At 37.0% G+C, this 26,021-nt stretch overlaps 1 protein-coding gene across 3 annotated transcripts in view; it reads right to left on the reverse strand.

The window, feature by feature from the left end:
- Positions 1-26,021, reverse strand: part of Grid2 (glutamate ionotropic receptor delta type subunit 2) — a 1,426,614-nt gene that overhangs the window by 486,814 nt on the left and 913,779 nt on the right. The gene's annotated exons all lie outside the window — the stretch shown is intronic.

Here is a 26,021-nt window from a genome sequence, read left to right on the forward strand (position 1 = left end):
CACTGGATTTTGGACCTTTCCATTAGGAGGCAGTCATGGTTGGGCTAGCTGAACTGCAGTCTTTAAACCACACTAATAAATCTTCCATATACATACAAAGACTAATAAAATGGAATTAAAGAAAGTTGAGCTAACCCATCTAGGCCCCAAACCTCTGAAATTATAAAATAAATCTTTCCTCCTTTAGACTTTTTCTCTCAGGTGTTTCTCACTGTGGTGATTAAAAGTCCAAATAACACAGATACTATCCAAATAGTAAATATGCATGATTTAAAACATTATATTTGGGATAATAATAATCAAATTAATTCACATAATTTTTTACTATACCAGGGATAATGTTCTGTCAGCTATAGTGCTTCATTTTTTATAGTGCTCTTTTCTTTATGTATACATATTGTAATAAAAAAGAGAAAAGCTATGATTCACCTTTCTCTTACACTCGGAAGGGGAGAAGGGAGACAGGAGAGAGAAGACTTACAAGGTCTATATATTTGTTGGCTATTCAAGAATTCCATAATCTTCAGGAATGCTCCTCAGTCTTAGGCATACCTAACATCACTACTTCTGATTCTGTTATGCTAAAGAGCTGTTCTGGTACCAGATGTGTACAGTTCCACATGGGTTCACAATCTCAAAAGATGAGAGGCACTTTAGAGCTTCAGGCTCTCAGACTCATCACCAAGACCACACCCCTTTGATTTCTGATATAAGTCTGTTATCTTATAGCCCGACCATAGAATCTCTGCCTTCATGCCTATATTCACTGTCTTAGGTTTGCTATTGTTGTGATGCAACACCATTAATGCAGGAAAAATGGGGAGGAAAGGGTTTATTTGGCTTATGCTTCAACATCACTGTTTATCATTGAAAGAACTCAGATCAGGGACTTAAGCAGACCATAAACCTGGAGGCAGGAGCTGATGCAGAGATCATAGAAGTGTGCTACTTTCTGGCTTGCTCCTCATGTTTTTTTTCAGTCTCTTTTCTTATAGAACCCAAGACCACCAGCCTAAGGCTAGCACTACTCACAGATGCCCAAGTCTTTGACATCAGTCATTAATTAAAAAAATGCTCTACAGGCTTGCCTACAGCCAGTTTTTATAGAGGTATTTTCTCAAATGAGGCTCCTTCCTCTCTGATAACTCTAGCTATGTCAAGTTGACATAAAACCAGTTAGCACAATAAGTGACACAGTTTCTTTTCCAATTTACACACTGTGCTCATTAATTATCTGTTTTTATAATAATGTACAGTGGACAAGACATATAGGACAAGTTTTTTTTTGGGGGGGGGCTTATGGTTCCATTTTATCATGGCAGTGCACAGGCAGCAGACAGGCATAAAGCTGAGGTGGAATGAAAAGACTTCACATCTAAAATTTCAAGCACCAGGCAAAAGAGCAAAGCAGCAGTGATGTGAATACTTAAACTCTCAAGTCTGCGTCCAGTGATTCACCCCCTCAAACAAGGTCACACATCCCCACACAGCTCCACCAACTGGAAACCAATAATTCAAATATATGAGCCTATAGGGAACATTCTAAATCAATCTACCACATCTACTTATTATTTTATGTTCATTATAAAGCATTCTGATATTTCTTTTGGGACAGGAAAACCTGACTTATTTTCCCTTCATTCCATAACAATAAAAATGTTGTGATTTTTCCCATTTGAATTTATTTTTAACATTATCCACCACCAATTTATTCCCAAAGTGTAAATGTATATTTTATTACTTATAGTTTTTAAAATAATGCATTTTATATGGAAGTGCCCAGTGTAACATATTTTCCCAGATAAACATGTATTTAGAATAGTAGTTGGGATTTGTAAAAGAGAATTCCCATTGGAGATATAGTAATGCTCCTTTGCTGAACCAGAAGAAACATGTTACATCCTTTTATTGGCTGACACTTTACAAGTAAATAATGTGTAAAATATGTAAAATTATAAGTCCATTTTTCTATAACTCTTGAAGTTCGCATATACAGAGTAGATGTTCCACATTTACTAAGAGCATATACCAAAAGACAGTAGTAATAGCTTGAAAAATAACAGGAAAAATTTTTTGTTTTAAATTTTCCCAGGACTCTATGTAGTTCAGGTTTAAGGACCTTATAATATAGCTAAGAGGGTAAACTTGAATTCTTGATCCCCCTCAGCTACTGGGGTGATAGGCTTCTTGTTCAGTTAAGCCCAGCTGAGAATTCACTTCTTAAAATAAATAACAAAATAGATCTAGTACTGAGAATGTAAAATGGAGTTTTGAATAGTCATTGTTCCAATTGTTTACTCACCATTAATTCAAGAAGACATAAACTTCTCCTCCCTTCCTGAAGAAATAATGAGAAGGTGACTATCACACTAATAGCAAATGTCACATAGCAGGTATGTTCCTTACATGACAAAATGAATCAAAAAACTAAAATTCTGGCCGGGCGGTGGTGGCGCATGCCTTTAATCCCAACACTTGGGAGGCAGAGGCAGGTGGATCTCTGTGAGTTCGAGACCAGCCTGGTCTACAAGAGCTAGTTCCAGGACAGGCTCCAAAACCACAGAGAAACCCTGTCTCGAAAAACAAAAAACAAAACAAAACAAAACAAACAAACAAACAAACAAAAAAACAACAAAAACTAAAATTCTGTTTATTGACAAAGAACACTGAACTGAACATATTATAAACACCTAAGATTCTATTTACCAATTGCTGCAACTTCCAAATGACAGTGGCAATGAAAATAATATGGTAGCTTGTAGATTAAGTCCTAAAAATTTGATGCATTGAGAAATTGTCCTAAAGTTCAATATTATTGGGATTGGAGCAAGCCACTCAAATATTCTATGGCACAAAGCCGTGACAGTCTCGCTTGTAAGTCATCTCTGGTCGTTTTGTTTGTTTTTTAAACAGCTGTTGACTGGTTCTGTGTCGTCAGTTTTGGTGATTCAGGATTAATTTTTAGCATTATCATTGGCAGAACATGACAGTACAATAAGCCAAGATGACTAAGAATATTGCCCGGGGATAAAAAGCTAAGTATAATGGGAGAGACTCTCCATGAAACCTAATCCCTCATGCAGCATATTTAGGAAGTGTCTTCAGGTAATTACATTCAGGTAGCTTGATTTGAAAATGCCGAGTTCACACAATGGTTCATTTAATTCCATCTGCTGTGCAGTAATGCATTCTTTAATGGACACATTGATTCAGATGAAAAAAATCACCTCTGTTATCAAAAGCTCATTTTCCTTTAGTAATTATAAAATATTATGCCAAAAAGGAGAATATCAAAACGATCCTGCAATGTTTAATCCATAAAAAGGGAAAGGGAATCAATGAATTCAGACTTCTCACTACCCAAATCTTTTTTAGTCATGCTGAAGACTCTCAGGACTTTCCTCCTTTCATGTTTGATGATTCTCTGCCATTGCTCCCACCACTTTGCACAGAATTCATGCTGAGCCCTCTTCTTTCTCACATGCATATCCTAGAAGACTCAATTCTTTAATGTCTCCTCCATGTTGTAGTAAGAAGCGTTATTCTCAAGCCTCTTCATCAAACTTTATTTTCTTAGTTGGATTACCACAGATTCTTGATGTGGGATTCCCCTCTGTATGCTATGAATATGTTTCATTGCCATTGGTAAATAAAGATACTGTTTTCAGTTAATGGATTAACAGAATATAGCCAGGCTGGAAAAGATATATAAAGAAGGTGGAGTCAGTGAGAAGACATGTAACTGCTGCAAGAGACAGACAGCAGATGCAGGATGGAACCTTACCATGTGGCAATTAATAAAAATGGGTTAATTTAAAATGTAATAGATAGCTAGAAATACACTTAAGCTATTGACCAAATAGTATTGCAAATAATATAGTTTCTGTATGTTTCGGGTCTGTGTGGCTGGGAAACAAATGAGACATTCTACAGAATGGCATATGAACAATTTAGACTAACCCACATGGGAAATCACACATTTCAGGTCCTGGTACTTATATGCCGGCTTGGGTTTAGGAGGAAAGTAGCTGAGAGCATGCCTGCTGCTTAGCACCCCGGCCTGGGAAAGCAGCCAGATCTGGTCTGCTAGTGTGCACAGGCAGGAAATCATGGTGGATCCCAGCCACCATACACAGAGATATTTCCAGGCCATGCAGTGTGCTGCAAGGAAGATTTAGCTTTTACTCAGATAAAAAGGGTTTATACTATGCTGCACAGTGCTACCCAGAGTTGAGGTGGTGAGGACGGCTCCCTTCCAATGGTCCCAGAGTTGGCAGTGAATTACCTCTGCCATGTTAAAAGGTCAAGAGAAGTAGAGCCAGCATCCAGAGCCACAAAGACTACATGGCTTACCATTTTAAAACATGTTTTGTCAGAAAAGGATTTCAGATGCACAGTAGAACAGATTCAGACATGAAAGACCTCTCTAAATGAGACACAATGTGTGTGTTTAAAAAATGTACGTGGGCTTGGGAGAGAGAAGGAAGAGTATAGAGAGTTATAAAAAAGAAGTAAATTGTTTATAAAGAGAGACAGTTAAAGTCATAGATTAAAGGAGCAAAGAAAAATTAGCTACATAAAAATGGAATTTACACAAAGAGTCTGGATTATGTATATTATTGTGTTTTCTTTGAACATTTTGGCTGTAAATGAGCTAAGTACAGAATGGCATTTCTTTGTACAGGCTGCTAAGCTAAACCACTGTGTGTGTGTGTGTGTGTGTGTGTGTGTGTGTGTGTGTGTGTGTGTGTGTGTATATACTTTAAAGGAATCTTGACTTCAAAATTTTGGTCTAAGGATATGTTTCTTTGGAAAAGAGGTTCTGCTTTTGTTTCCACAGGGGATAAGAACCTATGGATTCCTTTCAGACCAATGTGGTTTGATGGACCATGACACCTGAAAGGTCTCTGTGAACACCCAATAATATGTTGCCCAACAAAAAACAGGAAGCAATTTGGATAGAACTATGCCCAAATTCCCAAATATTGTTTATAAATGTTTGTTTACATTTAAAGGGGGATATGCTATGAAGATTTGCATTGGTATGGATCTTGGTATATTGATCAAATTTAAGGTCAGTTTTGTTATATGTATATTTCTGCTTTTGGTTAAAGTATTATACTTTAACTCATTTAAAAATATAATGTATAATTAAGAAATACAGGTTAATAGATAATTATCTATAATAGTCAAGCTTGTAGTCATGCTGGTTAAGATCTGGGTATCTCTACAGAAGAGCACTGAGTTGACTTCCCAAAGTCCTGTTGAAGATGGGAGGAGTGAGAATATGAGCAAAGAAGTCAAGACCATGATGGGGATACACACTGTAACAGTTTACCTGAGCTAATGGGAGCTTACCAACTAAAGCCAGACAAAGAAGGAACCAACATAGGACCAAACTAGTCTCTCTGAATGTGGGTGACAGTTGTATGGCTGGACAAACTGTGGGTCCACTGGCAGTGGCATCATGGTTTATCCCTACTGTTTGTATTGGCTTTTTGGGAACCTATTCTCTTTGGATGGATACTTTGCTCAGCCTAGACATAGTAGGGAGGGCCTTAGACTTTTCCCAAAGCAATGTGCCTTACCCTTTCTGAGGAGTGGGTTTGGGGTTGGGTGAGGTGTAGGTGAAGGGAATGGGAAGAGGGGAGGGAAAGGGAACAGGGATTAGTATGTAAAGTGAAAAAAAAATTGTTTTCTTCTTTTTTTAAAAAAAAGAAAAAAAATTTTTTAAATATCTGGGGGTCTAAAACATGTTTACTGTGTTTAGTAACAATCTGTTTTACTTCATATGTCAATTGAGTTGTTTTACAAATCAATATGCATATGTATCAAACTAATACTTCTTAAACTCAGGGCTTTGGAGTTCTAGGCAAGTTCACAATCAGTGAGCTAAATCCTAGTTCCTCTTTGAAATAATACCTAAGTTGCACAGGCTAGCCCTGAACCAGCTATGTAGCTCAGTCAGGTTTCAAACTCATCATCTTTCTTACCTTCTTTGTAAAAGCAGAAGATAGCATGTTCAGCTGGAATTTTGCCAATTACAATTCAATAAAGCCAAGTTAAATGAAAAAAGCTGTAAAAGAAGGTGTGAGGGGAGACTTTCATTGTTAAGTAAGACAGAAAATGGCCCATAGAGAAGACAAATCAAATTATAGAGAAAGAATGAAAGAGCCAATGGAGTTAGCAAACTATTTTTTCTTTTGCTCAGTTATTTTTGATGTTGTTGTTATTTGGTTGATTTGGAGGAAAGCATTTAGATGAGAGAGTTAAATAAATGTTTTCCTGACCAGGGAGGTGTGACTATAATAAAGAGACTCAGACTGGAGCCAAATGTATTGGGGATAAGGTATGAATAAATATAAGGAAGTCTCACCATATGTCCTTATTTTTTTAAGGCATAAGAAAGACATGGGATCTTGTGCTTTTGGACTAGCTCCAAAATTCCAGAAACTTATGATCTTGGTTGTGGTATCCTGCTGGTCGTAGATTGAGGAAAGCTGTCTTAGTAGATACAGTAGATATGTGGAATTCAGGACTGGTTTTGCATCCAATCAAAAGACTATTAGTAACAGTTCAGTCAACTACCTTTGGTAGGAATTCTAAACCAAGTGCTTTCTAAGGCTGTAAGAACTCAGCCTGGGTGTGGAGAAAGTGCTTTCTGTTGGAGTGTTTTCTACTTTTGAGAGGTCCTGAGTTGAGTTTCTAGCTCCTTTGCCAGACTGTTCACAGCTGCCCACAACCCATCTCCAGAGATATGATACCTCTGAACTACACAGGTACCTGTACTAACATGCACACACGGCTTCACAAACAAATATTAATAATTAAAAAGTAAAAATAAATCTTAAAAAGGACCGCAAACTGATTTTAGTTTAATACTTCCTTTTATTATGATGAAAGCTTGAGAAATGCCTAATATAAACTCATAAGTGATTATCTCACTGCTCCAAACATATGTTTCTTCTTTGTGAATTTAATGTAAATCAATATTCCTCACTAAAATTTCCATATAATACTATATTTGAGTCAGATTTCATTGGTTTGTGTAAAAAGTTTTTCTTTACTTTGTTACAATAAAGTATGTTAGACACAGTAAGGAGACTTAAGAGCTGTTGGTAACAATGAATTAAATCCTCTTGAAAAGTCCAAAGACGCTATACAAGTGTCCTTGCAGATGTATAGAAAAGGCACACTGAATCATTCCAGTAGCCTTTATTCCAGAATGTTCTGTTCTGTGGCAGACTGCTGTGAGCAAGGCATAGTGACTGTCACTTCAAGCCATTCTTCTGCAGAAGGACCCATTTGAAGCATGACTGCCGAAGGAGAAAGTCACAGCTGAGAGTGACAGCTCTCTCTGCTCCATCATGTACTCTTTGAAGCCTGCTCAGCTCAGAGATGACAGAATCTAAGGAATTTCGTGAGATGCTTCATGTCTTTCCCTTGTGGATCATTTTTTGTGTCCCAAATAATATTGCATAAAAAAAATGAAATAGCTAATAGAGAATTAGGACCTTAAAACAAAATTCTGAATCTTTCCCAGCAAATAATAAAGCATCCTATATCTTAGTGACTAAACATAAGTTTCTAATGTTGTATTTTTATATTTATAAGCTATAATACAAGTGTTTTAAATTTTTGTTCAATTTTATATTTTGAACATGGGTCACTGGTTTGTATTGTTTTATACAAATTTCCGTTATTACTGAAACTCCATGCTTTTCTATGCACCTAGGCTTTCACTGCATATTTAAATATTAACACAACTGATTAAGATGCAAAAACATGAGTGCTGAAGCTAATGAAAATACTGGGCTCTTGTCTTTTCTTGCTTCTGTATTATAGCATCAAAATTCCAATTAGCAACCTGAGACAACACCATGACTTTCTATGTGTATTTTACTTTACTTACAGAACTTTCGGTGTAAGATGTTTGGGGAAACAGATACTTTTAGCACTAAATGAAAGCAGATATGGTCTAGTAATAACTTCTGGTGAATTTGTAAAGGGCACAATGCCTACTCTAAATTCAAATTTTACTCCCCTACTCTCAATTTAGGCATTTACAATTAATGAAAAAATTGATGTTCTTTTATGTTTCAGTCTTGTATCTGCAAATTCATTTGATTGCTTCATCATGCTAATGAGCTCAAGGTCAGAAGATTTTGTCCCTGTATGAGCCAGCTGTGCTTGAAGGAAATTTGGTTCTGAAGTTTTAAAACACAAGCCAATTTTCAGTCAGATACTTTCATTGTAAGGTAGTGTAAATACATCACCTTGGGGAATAACAAAAACTAAGATTAGTCTGCATTCACTCACAGTCCTGGGCAGTTGCAAGAATGAGACAGTTACTGCTGTATTTCCATTTTCCCCCTCAGTGAGACTGCAGATTGCTTAAGTTCAAGTCCTGTGTATGCTCAAATGGATAAAGTCAATTAATGAATTGGCATAGGGCAGGAAGCGAGGATGGAGGATAGGAGGATATATTGTTTGCTTCTTGAGACTAGTGAGTGAGAATAAAACAGAGAAGATACATGTCCAAATACAGTCCCAATTCTCTCAGCTAAAAAAAAAGTTAATTTCTCACATTCTTACAAGGCCCAGCTCATCCTTCTCTTTCTTAGCCAAGATTCCTAGAGAACATTTCCTTTCGTATCTTTTTTACTAACTTGTTTCAACGTTCTCAAATATGGTTTTTTTTTTGCTTCAACAATTCCAAATTTCACACTAACAAAGGCTTTTCACTCACAAAGTTCACATTTAGATTATCCTCAGTGTCCAAATACTCAACAACATTTAGCCCTGCTGATCACTCTTTCTCTTTGCTAATTCTAATTAATTGCCCTGTTCATTCCCACACATTTCTGAATTTACCACAATCTCTGCCAATGCTCAGCTGCCAATCCCCAGCTGATAATTGTCGAACTTACTCAATATTTTGTCCTGGGTTCTTCTTTTTATGTACTCTCATATTGGATAATCTTAAATAGAGACTTCCACCAATAATTATCTAAACCAGATCATGATTGTGGTGATTTGAATAGGTGTGATCCATGTAGACTCATGCTTGGTCTATAGGGTATGGCACTATTAGGAGGTATGGCCTTGTTGGAGTACATGTGGCCTTGTTGAAGGAAATTTATAAATGCAGGGGTGGGTCTTGAGATATTTTATATGTTCAAAGTACACCCAGTGTAGGTCAGTTCTCTTCCTGTTGTCTGAGGCTCAAGATGTAGAGCCCTCAGCTACCTCTCCAGGACAATGTCTGCCTGCATGCTACCTTGCTTCCTACCATGATGATAATGGATGAAACTTCTGAAACTTTAAGCCAGCCCAAATTACATGTTTTCATTTATAAGAGTTGGTGTGTTAAAGGTATCTCTTCACAGCAACAGAAATCTAAGACAGATGTTGGTACCAGGAACAGGGCTACTTCTATGATAGGGCTGATCATGGTTTTGTTTGGAGGAAATGGACTTTGGTACTACTTTGGGTTGCAAAAGCAGTGGAACACTTTAAGTGCTGCTTATTGGACCATGCTAGTAGGAGCATGGAAGACGATGGTGCTGAAGGTGAATAGAACTTTGGGGGCCTGGATTAAGAACTTTGAGAGGAAAAGGCTTTTAGTATGTTGCTTACAGATCATTTTTGCAAAATTTTGGTGAAGAATGTACCTGCTTTTTGCCCTTATCTAAAGAGTCTGCCTGAGGCTTAAAATGATGAAACTTGGATTAATTTCATTGGCAGAGGAAATCTCACAATAGACTAGTATTGTATGGTTATTAATGTTAACTCTAATGAAGATTTTTAATAAAAAGGAGCAAGATAAGCAAAGTAAAAATACAAAAGGTACAGTTGGAAGAGAAGAGGGGAACCAGAAATTGGAATAGAGGAAAATCCTGTGTTTGTGGAGACAAACAAATTAAGAAATGGAACAAAGGGAGTTGTGACCCCGGGGCAAGATTCCACCCAATTAAATTTCCAACTTGAGAAATGGGGTTAAAGAAAAATTTAGGTCCAGGCATGGTTGTGTACACATTTAATTCCAGTACTCAAAAGGGAGTAGCCTGCAAATCTCTGAGTTTGAGGCCAGCCTGGTCTACAAATGAAGTTTCAGTGCAGTCAAGCTTAGGCAGTGAAGGAGACCACCAAAACCAGGAAGCTGGTAAAGATGTAATTGAATGAGTGGGCCATGTCCCACCCTCAGCAACCAACAGGATTTAGCAGCTTTAGTCATGTGGTTCTGGCTTTAGAGTCAAAGACAGAGAAATGGCGTTATAGAATCTCTGTATGTAACTAAGGAAAGCTACCAGGGCCACGTTTGTGTCAGGGGTGCCATTATGTAGAGATGCCATTGTATGAAGTTACACAGATGAAGGCTGAATTGCCTTGAAGACCCCAAGAAATTGGAGATTCCATAGTCATGGGATATCTACTAAGGAAATTTCTATCAGGGAGTGGAACCAGCCCAAGACAAAAAAGTATTATGTAGCCAATAAAACTGAAAGGATTTGGAGATCCGAAGAGTACTTTGAAATGAGATATAGAGATTCAGAGTTTGATGTTTTCTCTGCTAGTTTTTGGTCTTGTTTTGATCAAGTATTGCCTCACTGTTCTCTATTTTATCCATTTTGGAATAGGTATGTATTCCTGTGCCATTATATATTAGAAATATGTGATCTGATTTTATAAGGAGAGATTTCATGAATCTCAGAAGAGACTTTGAACTTTGGACGTTTCAAGTGTTGAGACTGTGATAGACTATGGGTAGAAACCTTTAAAGTTAAACTAAACGCATTTTTATTCTGTTATGGTTTACAAGTCTATGGGGACCAGGAAATGGAAAGTGGTTGTTTGAATAAGTGTGGCCTCCATAGGCTCATGTGTTTGAATACCTGGCCAATCAGGAGTGACAGTATTAGGAGGTGCAGCTTTGTTGGGGTACATGTGGCCCTGTTGAATGAAGTGTGTCACTATGGTGGCAGGCATTGAGCTCTCATATATGCTCAAGCTATGCCCGGTGTGATTCACTTTTTGTTGCCTGCAGATCATGATGCAGAACTCTCAGCTACTTCTCCAGCATCATGTCTTTCTATATGCAGCCTTACTTGCTCCAATGATGATAATGGACTCAACTCTGAAAGTGAAAGCCAGACCCAATTAAATGTTTTCACTTATAAGAGTTATCATGGTTGTGGTGTCTCTTCACAGCAATAGAAACTACAATTAAGATCATAATTATACCTAAAGTTTGTACTATGCTCTGAACTACAAGTTTTTGTTTATTCAACATGTGGGTTTAGATGATTCAGAGGTTGCTCCTGAGTACTGAGTGTGCAGGAAGTTTGATGACAATGTGGGAAATTCAACAGGTACAGTTCAATTTATTATGACTGAATTAAAGGATTTTCCACACAAACCTGCTCAACTTTCAATATTCCCTATTTTAATAAACTTACCCATCTATCTTTCTTTGAAAGAAAAAATATAGTTCTCTATGTTTTATAATACATTTCTGAAGCTGAAGTTTGTATTGCCCCACCAATCTAGACACTAAAAACTGAATAACTTGACAAGATTAAGATGGCAGCACATATCGTGTTTTAGTGTGTTATCCCCCACCTTGTGTGATGTTAGGAGTAGAAAAAGAAATGTCAGGGGACAGTATGTGCTCAGGAGCAAGGAGACTATGCATCATCTGAAGAATAATTACAAACTAGACACCCATCAACTTTTTATTACAACACAATAACTATATAATGAATTAAATAACAAACATTTTTCACAGAAAGAGAGGCAAGTTTTATCACCTGTCCCATAGTTGCTTTGCTATTTTTCAACTTATTGTATCTTTAAAGGTGTCACCCTTGCCACAAAGAGACTGCCACTTGAGAACTTAAGCAGTGTGGATTAAGGAACTTGCCCTACTATTTTGAAGGCAGGACCATTATGCTGTACTGATAAAATAAGTTTCCATTTCTGTATGATCTGAATTTCTGTGTTTAAGTCTCTGTTTCTAGGAACCGGACTTGCCCGAATTTATGACCTTGACTTATTTTTGAGGATACTCAAACCCTCTCTAACCACATGGTGACCACATGGTGATGACAGATATTTTTTGGTTTGTTTTATTTTGGTTTGGTGTTTGGTACCTCCTTCCTTACTTCCAATGTCTCAGTTCTGTAAACCTGCTTTGCAACTACTTGTGATTTCTCTCCTTAAAAGGACCCCGAGAACTGGACTCAGGCTGTTCCTTTTCTTCTGACTTAGGAAGCAGTCATTGGACAGCTCTTGGGTACACCCCAGTAAATTCAAGCCTGCTTCAAAACTATGTAGTGGTTTTATTCTCACATGGTGGGATTAACAGGATCATACATCTCAGTTAAAATGCAGTGACTAACTCTAAAGCTGATGGGTATCTCTCATTCTTTAGAAGACAAATCTAGCAACTTTGAGGTTCTCTTGAATCAGATCCCCTTGAAAGACCCGGATAAATTCAGACCCCTCTAGCAGAAAGAGTAGAGCCAAAAAAATCTAACAGGGAGAGAAGAACCAAAAATCTAGCAGAGCCAGTTTAGTGCCTCTGTTCCAGGAACTAACTGACCATAAAGTTAGATTATAATCTTGAGAATAATCTTGAGAAACAGGGAGTTACCCCCTTGTGATTATCATTGGTATTTTTGGATTTTTTCAATGATCACTGTTATTTTCAGGATTTTCCAATTATGCCCACCCTACCCACTTTGGGTTATTGGGTTATGGTTTCTTCCCTTAAATACCTACCCCTTATCCCAGCTACTTGGGGTCTAATTCTCTACCCCTGCGTGGGAAATGAGTTTCGGCCCCAGTGCACTGGTTCCTGTCCTGTCAATAAACCTCCTGTGATTGTAGCAAGGACGGTCTCTCATGAGTTCCTGGAGGGCAGTCTTGTTATGCTGAGACTTGAGAGAGAGTCTCCCCACTCCAGGGGTCTTTCACCCTCGTTTCATTCAACAAATATTTACTGAGCACAATTATATGCCAGGTTCTAATGTAGGAAATGAAAAGAAACATTAAACACAAAAGAAGATACATTGCCTTTAAAGAGTTTTGAACCGATGAGAGTACTTAACAAAACTGGTAAGTAAATAATAGACCTTTGCATACACACACATACGGCATGGCAAATAATACTTATGTTAATATGAGGAGATAAAGCAGATGATGAGGAAAAGTGACATGCTCATGTAGCAGAGAGCTGGAGTTTTCAGATAGAGTGGCCATGTTTTTTTTTTTAAAAACTGTTTGCGTCTGTCATCACCCCTAAGAATTCTTGAAATTGTGTATGGTTCAAAATTCCCTGATTAAGAAATATTTTATAATAAAATTGCTTTTATTCCATGATACAGGCAGGGAAGCTAAGCATGAGCTGTCTTGGTTATAAGAAGAATTTTTGGCAAAAGTGTTATTTCATGGGTATCATTTGTTTTTATATACATTGTAGGAAAATCTAGTTTTCAATAAGTTCCCCAAATTATTCAGAAACTTTGCATTTCTATTGTATTCTTTACTATTTTCCCTTCACATCACTGCCTTTCTCCACTATGTAAATTTATTCAAGTCTAGTTTTAGACGTTAGAAATTGTTTAGCAATATAAGGGAAACACAGACTTCCTTGTTTTCATTAAATAAGGAATGTTGAAGCTGGCTGCTTCTTGTGAGTTTACAATTTGCATAAGAAGGAACAGTGGCCTGTTCCTGGAAATGTTTCAATCAGCCAGGATCAACACTGAAAAAAGAACGCTGTTCTATCCAGCCCTTCATTTTCATGGAAATGAATGTGAACTCTGGAAACAAGAGCAGAATTGCTTTCCAACTCTAATAGGTTCACAAGTCATGCCAGCCAGTCCTGGTGACACAAAACTCTACTTCACACACACACAAGCACGCATGCACGTGTGCTCGCTTGCGCGCGCGTCCACACATACACACAAACACACACACATGCTTGTGTGGCAATCTAAGAAGGTCTTTGCCAAAGATCTTGCAAACAAATCACCATCCAAATAGATAATCACCATCTAAACATAATGGAAATGGCCTTGCTGGATATAGCCAATAGATGTTATTAGACCACTATAACTTAGGTAGGGAAGGTTTTACTTTATTATGTTGTTTACATTGTTCTCTCTGGTAAGTAACCTACGAAAGGGAGTATCTTCACGGTTTGGGCTCAAACGGAACAATTATCCTTGACACGACAGAACGAAGCTTTAATACCGTGTTGAACTGCCAATGGGTCCTTCTTCACAGACTAGATGTGTTACTTTGAAAAACAAAAATCTCTAACAAGAAAACCAAAGTTGTAAGATATCAGAAAATAGTATAATACAGTTGTAGATTTATATTTGTAAGACCAATCTGAAAAAAAATTTGACATCTGGAGTTATAATTGAGGAAGAAATCATGTAGGGTTTCTACTTCTCGTGAGTGTTCTTATTGCATAAGAGCAATAAAAAGTGGTTTGTGTTAATTATTTGGAGATCCAAAATATTTAGAATAAAATTATTGACAACTTAAAAGTATGAGAGTTTTTATGAAATTTAAATTGTACTTAAAAGTAAACAAAATATCCAGTTCTCAGGTTAAAATACAAAATAATTGCTTATAGAATCTGGATATGCAGAAGCAGCCATCATACCGTAGTAGAGCTTTTTAAGAGGCAGGGAAGAATGTGAGGAAAAAAACCATTGAAACAAGGAAACTGGGCGGTGAAAGAGTGTACATTTTTAAAATAAAGAGAAAATTCCTGTCAAGAAAACAAGACCACCACTCGGGAGGCAGAGGCTGATGGATCTCTTTGAGTTCGAGACCAGCCTGGTCTACAAGAGCTAGTTCCAGGACAGGCTCTAAAACCACAGAGAAACCCTGTCTCGAAAAACCAAAAAAAGAAAACAGCAAGACTAAAGTGGTTCACTGAAGGGTTCCCCTGTGAAGAACGGCAATATCATTTCTTCTTCCTGGAAATACACATGATTATCATCCCTAGAAGACAAAAATCTTCTAGTAATCATCTACGACTTCGGAATGGTTTTTCTTGTGGTTCACAAAGACAGTCTGAGAATTTAAACAGATAGTCAAAACTGTCACAAATCCATTGTACTTGGTTTGCAACACATTTATATTGAATCCAACATACAAGTGCTTTTATTCTGAAATGAGAGCCATTTGGAAAATAGGATTTGATGACAAATAGGCATACTTATAGGATAGAATGTTAGTCACAACACTGGGATTCTGAGTCAAAAACCTACCTCATGAGCTATATTTAAAAAAAAATAGTTGGTTTTTTTCTTTAATTTCAAATTTTATTATACAAAATTTAAAACTTCACTGCACTTCCCCCCGCATGTCCCCAAATCACTGCTGTGGAAAACATACTCTAACAGAAAATAAGAACTGCTAACATTGCAAAAAGGAAAATCAAGCTGCCTACATGATACGCTAGTGCAATAGTATCACAAATGTTTTGGGCATATTCATTTACTCTCTGATTGGATCTGAGGCCCACTTCACAAGAGGCAACCTATGCCTGACACTACTCAGGTGACTGAGAACCTGAGTTTAGATAGGATATGGGTGTTGAGGAAAAGCAAATATTGTTTTGCTAGAGCAACATGGATATAAAATGAATCCTAAAAACATTCTTCTATACCCCACAGATGAGAGTGCTTTGTTCAGTCATCCCCAGAGAAGCTTCTTGTAGAAGAGAGGAACTAATACAGAGACTCATAACTGGATAGTGAGTGAGACTCTTTTGAAAACTATGTCCTAAATGTGATGTCTTCATCAAACCCTTCATTAGGGCTCAGAGTACTATGGTGAAGAGAAGGCAGAATGAGTGTAAGAGCCAGAGATGAATGATACCAAGGAAGCAGTATCTTCCAGACACAACAGGACCAACAGACATAGAAACTCAGAGATACTGTGACCGCAGACACAGGGCTGGTACAGATTTAAGTGAGATGGAGTACCAGCACAGAGAGGGTGAGGTGTACACTATTTCCCATCCCTAACCAAGAAGCTCTCTCAAATTAACACCTGCTTACATAGTAAGAATCTGTTTTTTCCAATGGAATCTCACTAGGTATGTTAACCACAATTAAAGACAAGTCCATACCCAGCAGAAGATGGCCAACACAAAATGAACTCAAAGGCATTTTTATAGACATTTTGTCTCATTTTGCTTTATTTGGGAATTTTTTGTCTAACTTGTCTTTGCCTCATATTATTATGGTTCCTAATCTTTGATTTTTATAGGTTTTGTCCTGTGTCTTATATTTTTCTTTGTTTTACTTTTATTCTGGGGTTTTGTTTATTTTTTTTCTAAAGAGAGAGAGAGAGAAAAAAGTTTGGGTTTTTATAAATAGGGAGGTGGGAAGGATCTGGGAGGGGATGAGGAGGGTAAATCATGGTCAGACTATATGATATGAAAATTTTTTCAATAGAAATATATAGAGAGGAAAAGCAAAACAAGTTTATTGCCAGAATATTGATTGATTCTATTCACACAGTGAAAATAAAAGGATAAATTCGCATGACTAATTGATTTTCTCACATCACAGAAGCTCATCCCCAGAACACACGTGTCTTTTTATTTCACAGGAGCTGATCTTCCATCAATTTGTGCTGAGAAGGTGTTTGAAAACTACCCCTGGAAAGTGCATGAGATCACCAGCCTCCTGGAGGTAACATCTCACTTTTCCCATTGGCTCAGAGCTGCTGCCACTGGAGCAAGCCTAACCTGTTTTTCAGAAAAGTTTCATTGAATTCCATTCTTGGCTACTTTTCCCCTGCAGAAATCATGTTAAAAAATATCTCAGTTCCTACTTTCTTTTCTGTTATCAGCCCATGCCTGAATATCAAACTTGAAGATAGCATGTGGTCATTCAGAACACTGCTGGGATGAAAGGAAAGCATCGTCTCAACTTTGGGATAGGTTTAAGGAATCAAAAGCTTCTTTCTAAGACCAGCATCATGTCTTAGCCTAACCAAGAAGATCTTTCTCTGTGTCCGTCCCTGGAGCTCATGATTATTAAGAGAGTTCAAGCTCTAGCTTCACCCTGACTCTCTCTTTGAGAGAGGGATGTGCTTTATTTAAGCAAGACAAGAATAGTAACAGTCAAAATCCTAATGCTCAAATCACATCCATTTTCATGCTAGAGAAACGAAGATAATCAGGTAGATTAGTTCATATTGACTTAAATTAATTACTGGAGGCACAATCCCAGTGCGGTACCACAGGACAGCGAGGCAGTGTTAATTCCAGATGGAGGGTGCGAGGACATGGCCTTTGGATGACACGACCTTTACACTATGAGCTGATGATTAACTTGTGACTCTGACCTGTGACTCTGGGAAGCCGTCTTATGCATAGGTTAAATATATAGTCTATCAAGAGAAGATGATTTTGTGTGGAAGTTTTTAAATTAATCCAATCAGGAGCTAATAATGTCTTAATTCCTCATCAACAATACTAGATCAGTTACGCTGGTAGTGCCTGTTAAATCAACCTGTTTTCTCCAGCCTTCAATTGTCTTCATATTGAATCTCTTTTTACTTGCATCATAATTTTTAGTGATCTTTACATTATTCTTCCCATAATTTTTTCGTTCTATATCTTCCAAGCCAAGTAAACATATGACCTCAGCCACTTTGCAGTTTGAATTAACATTTTCTTCAATTAAGCCTCTTTAGTTATTGGGAAAAAACCCTGAGAACCTGCCCACAGACTTCTATCCTCACTCTAACCTACAAAGACAGCACATACACTTTAGCACATACTTTACTCAGGCATTATGAAACCTGACTCCTTTGGAAACTTAAATTTATTTTCACTTGCTACCACAATTCATTCCTGTTGGTAGAGTAATCTGTACAGTAAATCGTACAGCTACATTCATTCTTTCCTTGCTAAAGCCATCGTTCCTATAGGTTTGCCCCAAGACTCTCTCCATTACAGTTAGAGACAGCTGTCCTGCGTCGGGAAAGTATTTTTATGTTACCCAAATGGAAAGATTTGTTACATTCCTTGAAGAATGTACTAGCAAATATTTCTGAAGTGCTAACAACCCATTATATGAATGAGATCATGTCACAAAGGGTGGCTAACATTACATTCTCTAATACCTAGTCTGCTACTACAGCCTGACCTACTTAGACATCTTTCTTTATTTTAATAAAAACAGCAGGTGTTCACTCTGCCCTTAGTGATACTATCCTTCTATAAAGACACTACATAGCTGGAAATGGTGTCCTATCCCAAGTGGTTTTCTTTCACTTACTGATCTCTTCAACTGGAAGACATACACACGTGTGCGCACATATACACACCACTGGCTTCCTAGTCTAGACAAGACAATTAGGATGCTATTTTGGTTTAATTTGATTGTTTCCATGTGTGTGTCTATTTGTTTTCCAGCAAACATTCCACTAATGCAATGACAATATCTCCTGCATTCTTGGCAGTGGTGGTAAAGTACACAAAGCAATAGCCAGGCGCTTTGGCTGAGACTGGTATTATTTTCTCAATTCTCTTTGTGAGAGCATCTTTTTTGCTTTCTTATTGAACATCAAAGCACTTATCAAAGGCTTATCTGAAGTGTGAGAAATCTGAATTTTCCCAAAGAGAAGCTGTGATTTCCCAAGGAAAAGAGAACACACCATGAAGATCACAGCCTTGTGGTGTTGTCTCATCTCTGAATCATGTTTAAAAGCTTCCTAGACTTCATTCTTCTCCCACGTTCCTCTGATATATTAAATACCCAGTTTATTATGGATCAGGCACCTGGATTCTCTCTTGTAGATATATTTCCTAATACTACCTTAAAACAAAAATATTTCTAAAGTTTACTAAAATTTAATTATTGTTAAAGATACAATTGGATAAGTAGATGCATTTTCATTTAAACAAGTCATTGAAAGTGTCAGTAATAATATTAATTTTTTCACTTGAACCATATTTTTAAAATGCTTTTTAATATTATGTAATAATTATTTTGAAATTGCTACACATAAATACAATATAAACATTAAAAATAAGAACAAGTCAACTAACTACTGTACTTTATTTAGTGAAACATTTTTAAAAATCTTGAAATTAAATTAATTACGATTTAAAAATAATATTTGTTCATGAAACCGCAATACTATTCCATTGTTAAGGTTTAGATGTTGTTTGATAAAACAAAGGCAGAAGAAAACAAAATCAAGCATCTAAGATGATGTCAAGTTAATAATGCTTGTATGTATGTATGTATGTATGTATGTATGTATGTATGTATGTGTAAATGACCATATAGATATTCTGACAAGAAACATGTATGTGGATTTTTCTGTCCTCCTGCCAGCTTCCAAATCATGATATGGGGACTTAATATTAATTATTAAATGTAGGGCAATAGCTTAGGTTTCTTTTTAACTAGATCTTATAACTTATTAATCCATTTCAATTAATTTACTTTCTGTTTCACAGCTTTTTTACCTTTAGTCTGTACTGTCTATGCTGTTTTCCTGCTTTATTTGGCAGAAAACTCTCTGTGTCTGTACCCTTCTTCCCAGCATCCTCTCTGAGACAAAAATCCTCCCTTGCTACTAGCCAGTCAGTTTTTTTTTATTAAAGCAACCCAAATCACAAATCTTGAGTGTGTACAAAAAGAATATTCCACAACAGAAACACAAATTTATCAATCAAAGAATAGCATCATAGCATTGGCTCCTGTGTCCTGATCACCAAGGAAACATGGCCTGGCCACTATAACCCAGTACAGGTAGTTATAGGGAATCACAAACTTTACTAGCATTGAGTTCAAGAATAGAAGTTAATACCCTGGCACATCTTATCTATTGACCCAAGAAGATCTTTGCCCCCAAATGTATATAAGTCTGAAAAGTGGATGGCAATTATCTGAAGTAAATAGTGGAAGATGGCTGTAAATCCCTCCTAATAAATCTAGTTTCTCAGATGTGTTTCCTATTTAATCATACTTTTTGAAGCTTTATGAAGTCCAGAATATTTAGAAAAATGAAAACATTCACCTATAATCATCACCATATAAAAGTATCTGTAACAATTTGCTTCTTTAAAGACTATTGTATAGTTAAATATATTATTGGTTTATTAGAAATGCACAGAAGTCTAGTGAAATCATTAAAATTAAGTTTCAGATACATATCCATATATGTAGAAGGCCATGCATATGGCACACTTCTTTAATCTTCACACTCTAAAAGCAGAGAGAGATGGTTCTCCATGAGTGTGAAGGCAACCTGGTTCACACAATGAGCTCTAGGACAGTCAGAGCTTCATAGTAAATCCTGTCCCAAAAATCATAAATAAGTAAATAAATAGGATTTTGTATATGAATAATCAAAGTGCTTGAAAAAAGTTGTGTGTGTATGTGTGTGTGTGTGTGTGGTGTCACCATGTTTGCCCTGCTTAGCTTGAGTTAGTTTGTCGGTTAGAGGCCAAGCACAACTGAAGACAGGCAATTGAAGAAGTTTCCTGGGACCTGAGTGCAATAATTCCAAAATGTAGTCCATGTGCACAGAACAGGATAACTAATAATATCTTTAATAAGCCCCCTGAAAGTGGAAAAATGGTAAAATAACTAAGCTCATTAATTTAGACAGTTTCTCAATGACTGAGCCTATAATTCCACAAATCATTACAAATTCAACATGTGGAAGTCTTAAAATTAGGAGAGAAAGAGTTCTTAAGGAAGGGGGATGAGGGAGACAGGGTTAAGGAGAAGAGGGTAAAATATCACAGATTTTTTCTCATACGTGGAATTAGATTTAAACACTCATGATATATTTATATATATGTGTGTGTGTGTGTGTTTGTGTATATATGCATCATGTATACACACGTATATGTATATATATATATATATATATATATATATATATATACCCAAACGTATGTATACATGATGCAGACATACATAAATGGCATGAAAGCCAAAGGGGAAATGAAGGGAAGGAAGGCACCACCTAGGAGTGGCATGGAGGCAGCAGAGTACAAAGGCAGTCAAGAGCAATAATGATGCACATGTTCGAAGTGCTCATGGGAGTTCTTATCTACAAGCATTACTAAAATCATTATAAATTTTGAGCAGAAATAAATAATACATTAAAATGTGCTCATTTGGGATAAGTATTTATTATCACACAAACATTTATTTGTCTGTTATTAAGAGATACTTTCTATATATTGTTAGGGGCTCCAGACCTGAATTTTCTGAATTCTGAATAGAAAATCCTGAATTTTCTATAACCCCTTGCCTGACAAAGTAAACAACTTATTTTCCTATGCTTGCAGCTGCTCTGAGCATGAAACCCTCATGAGTTCCTGATAATAAGCAAGTGGTTTTTGGTGGGCCACTATCAAGGAGAGTACTGTATAAGCTGCCCTGGAACACAATAAAATTGGCATTCTTGTTTCAAGAGTGATCCGTGTCTCTGTGTGTTCTTTAATCTGCAGACCCTTGCCCAATAGCAGTTCCAGGTGGTGCAGGCACCACAATATGTCGAAGCAACTTTTGTAACATGCATGAGAAGCTGTCAAGGCGGGATCTGAAGACCTTTTGAAGAGTTCTTCAAGGCTGAATTTATTCACATGGAAGTAGCAGTGTATAGTTGCCTTTCCGCAGTGTTAGCATTTGTGTTAACGGGATAATGCTACAGTGGATGAAAGTGCTCCGGGAACACATCAGCACGGTTTGCCTCTGCACCACTGAGCACTCTTGGTTTAATAGGAAAAGCCGGGCCAATTCCCTTATAGAACTTTAGGAGAAAAATCATCATTAATCACATTTGTATTGATCTTCAGGATATATCATTTCATATTATGTATAAAACATACATTTTAATGCTTTAAATTTCTAGACTTTCAAAGAAGATCCAACACAGAACAATAAAGTAAGTTTATAGAACTTTAAAGTAATTTAATGACGTAAAAATTAAGGATGTATGAGGGAAAAGCAGAAAAAACACTCAGCCAATTTCAATTTCAGTTTCAAATATCTAAAGATATTTAAGCTGTTCAAGGCTGAGACAACAGCATGAAACCTAAGACATAACTAAGTCTCCCCAGCCTTAGCTTGTTTATGTGATCATAGACAGACACAAGTTGAATCTGCATCTCCTGGCCTGGCCTTCATACTCTGCAGGCAGGCCAGCCAATTGTTCCAAAGGTAGTCTCTTTCAGGTGAGAGATAACTTGAGGTGAACTTCTGCTTTCCAGAGTACCCAGTGGGATTAAATCCAGTTTCCTATGGCGGCAGTGACTTCCCCGAAAATAACCAGGGGCTGCCCCCATCCCCACCCCCCACCTGACTTGGCTATTCCTTTTCAGTTGTCCTGGGACCAAATGACCTCTTTAATAAATTGCATGCACTTAATTTCATATCTCAAAGTTAGAGACTACATGTATTTTTTCATCATTGTATTTTATTTATGCCAGACTACATTTTCTGGGACACAGTGAGTACTTAACAGATAAGTCTTGCATTAATTTCTTAGTTTTTAAGCATAAGTACACATTAGAATTGTCAAATTCATTTTTATAGCATAAACCTTGCATAAAGCCGGGTGGTGGTGGCGCACACCTTTAATCCCAGCACTTGGGAGGCAGAGGCAGGCGGATCTCTGTGAGTTCGAGGCCAGCCTGGTCTACAAGAGCTAGTTCCAGGACAGGCTCCAAAGCTAAAGAGAAACCCTGTCAAAAAAAAAAAAAAAAAAAAAAAAAAAAAACCTTGCATAAAGTAGACATGAAATTAATGTGTATAGAATACAAGAAAGTACAAAGTTGCCAGTGTTATTTTTTATAAAACAGTCTATCTAATACATTAATGCTGATTTAGGCACCGGTGAGAATTGAATAAATTGTATTATGACACTACAAAATTATTAATAGCAAAGTTAAATTAAATAATCATACTTTAACTGAGTGGACTGGCATTAAATTGAGGTAGAAGCCCTGTGTGTTAGCAATGTGACATTTCAAAGGTAGACGCTGTTGTGAGCCCAACAAGTCTACAGTTCACATCAAGTAGTCCTGAAGAGAAAAGAAGACATATCTGTTGATAGCTTGTTTGTCAGGTATAGATTCTACAGTCATGTGTTTGTAAGTTTTGACTGATATCTATTATAGGAAATGCACTTTACATCAGGAACTAAACACAAAAAATATAATTATTAATAGAAGACAAGCCGAAAACTAAGTCTTAGATTTGATACTATACATATATAAAACATCTATCTATCTATCTATCTATCTATCTATCTATCTATCTATCTATCTATATGCTATATTTTATCTGCTCTTGGTAAAACTGTTTCAATACAAGAAAAATATGTTGGGCATTTTTTTTTATCTGATTTGGGTACTACTATTGGGGCCTCACTGACATCTTGCAGAAAACTGCAAGAAAGAAAATGGTGAGCTAAAGCAAAGACCACGCTTTCCCAGAAGCTCTCAGAAAAGCATAATTCAGTCTTTTAAAACCTATACAATAATGACCATTGTAACTGCTATAAATCAGATGTTCATGGGCTCTAAAGAGCAAAATTACATAGAAAACTCACTTGGCCTGTGTGTTGGGTGTCTGGAGGCATGAAGGGGGCTTATTAAAGTTGGAGGGTGGTTTAGTGAGGGTGTCTTTATGAAACCCATGTGTGGAAGCCTAACCTTAGATGCAGTAGCTTTAGGAGCTGGGGTATTAGAAAGTGATTATTTCATGATGTTAGAGACTTTAAGAAAGCAGACAGTTCTCTTGCAGTGTGATGACACGCCGTGAAGGTGGTGGTCTGCTTTTTCCTTAGGATCCTTTATTAGAATCTCAACAATACTGACACCTTGACCTTAACCCTCCAGCCACCAGCACTATGAGAAACAAAGGCTTAAAACCCACCCAGTTAGTAGGAGGGGTAAAGAGTCTTAGTTGCTGACAGCCTGTAAATTAGCAGAAAAGTTCCAGGACTCATGTTTTGCCCAACTGAACTGATCACAACGACTACAGAGGATCAAATGAGAGCAAATATGGGATAGAAACATCACAGTTTCATTGTTATACAGGTCACTTATGAAGTGGCATACAAATTATGTACAAAATTATAACATTAAAGAAAATAATATTAATGTGACATAAAGTGGAAAAAGGTTGGTTGCTATAGACCCTGAGTAAAATGCAATTTTAAGTGATCATGGTAATAATAAGGATCATGTTGATGAAACTATTAGCTAACACAAGGTGTTTGACACAGTAATAGGTTCTTTATATGTATTATCCCCATTAATTTTCTAGAGACAGGGTATGAAGGCCCAGGAAATGTCTCCGTGGATAAGTTCACCTGCCAACATGACAATCCATGTTCTATCCTCATAATTCACACGGTAGACTGAGAAAACTAACTCCTGTATTCTTTGACTCCTACACACACACACACACACACACACAAACACACACTCACTAAATGAATGAAAATGTAAAAATATAAAAGAAAATGCAAAAATATAAAAGGTATATAAAGTAGATATCCTAGCTTTTCAGATGAGGAAACTAAGAGACAACATGTATAAAGTAATTAGCTTCAAGTGGCAAGTCTAATGAACCACAAACCAAATGTAACTACAGTGAGCAGGTCAGTTTTATTTTACAGCCCAAACATTTTCTTCACTGCATTGCTCTTGCTTTGTGTTTAGCACTGCATACAAATGCTGTTTCCGGTTAAAAGCTTTCTTATCTCAAAAGAAATATCAAGCTGATATCAATCTCAGAAAATTTATTCTTGGGTCTTAATTTTTCATCTGATCAAAAAAATGTCTTAAATATATACACAACAGTTAAAATTGTTACTCCTAGTTGAAAATTCCTTCCTAGATGGAGAAAGAGGCATATGAGGCCCATATTGTACATAAAAATTCAAATATCTGAGAAAGTGTAATTCTGGAATATTCTCAAAGGCCCCTCCCCACTTTTGAAGGAGGAGTGAACAACTACTGTGGGAGGAGACTATGGCCAGCCACGCTGCACAGCAGATAGATTTCTTGGACCATCAAGGTGTTCAGAGAAATCCAGTGGCACAGATTTGTGAGTTGTCACCCAAATTGGGTGGGCTTTTCAGTGTATCAGGTGATTTTGAGATGTCCCTGCTCGTGCCAGGAACCCTTTACCCATAATTGTGTTAGTAACTCCAGTAAAATATCATTGATTCACCAAGTTGGACTTTTTATGCAATTATTACTTTTGTCTGTTGTGGGATTAATTTCTGGGGTAGAGGTGTGTGTGTGTGTGTGTGTGTTGCTGTTGTGTCTCCCGAGGAAAAGCCCCTGATGCAACATGGATCCTTGCTATGGAATAATCTTTCATTACACTGTAAATATGTATTACTCTCTGGTTAACGAAGCTGATTGGCCTATAGCAAGGAAGCATAAAGTTAGGTGGGACATTCAAATTGAGGATGCTGAGAAACAGAAAGGCAGAGTCAGGTAAAATGCCATCAGCCCTTTAGGAAGCAGGATGTGTGGGAATGAGGTAATAAGCCGTGAGCCATATGGAGAAGCAAATATAAGAAATATGGGTTAATTTAAGTATAAGAGTTAGGCAGTAGCAAGCCTGAGCTATGAACCAGGCATTTATAGGTAATATTAAGTCTCTGAGTGGTTATTTGGGAACTAGAAGGTAGGAGAGAAATGTCCAACTACATATCCATAAACTAAAACAATAAGAATAAATATGGGATTATTTAATGGGACAGTCACAGAAAAACTTTGATGGAGGTTGAAAATGGCTTTTTAAGTAAAGTGGTTGCTGTGCAAGTTTTAAAACTTATTTTCTGATCCTCAGCATTGAGTGAAGTTTAGGTGTAGTAACAAATACCTATAATCCCAGAGTTTTGGGGGTGGTGACTGAAGCTCCTTGAAGCTCATTGGTGAGACAATCAGACCCAACCAGTAACCTCTTAGTTCACCAAAAACA

The sequence above is a fragment of the Chionomys nivalis genome, chromosome 1 (genome assembly GCF_950005125.1).
Source record: "Chionomys nivalis chromosome 1, mChiNiv1.1, whole genome shotgun sequence".
NCBI lineage: Eukaryota > Metazoa > Chordata > Mammalia > Rodentia > Cricetidae > Chionomys > Chionomys nivalis.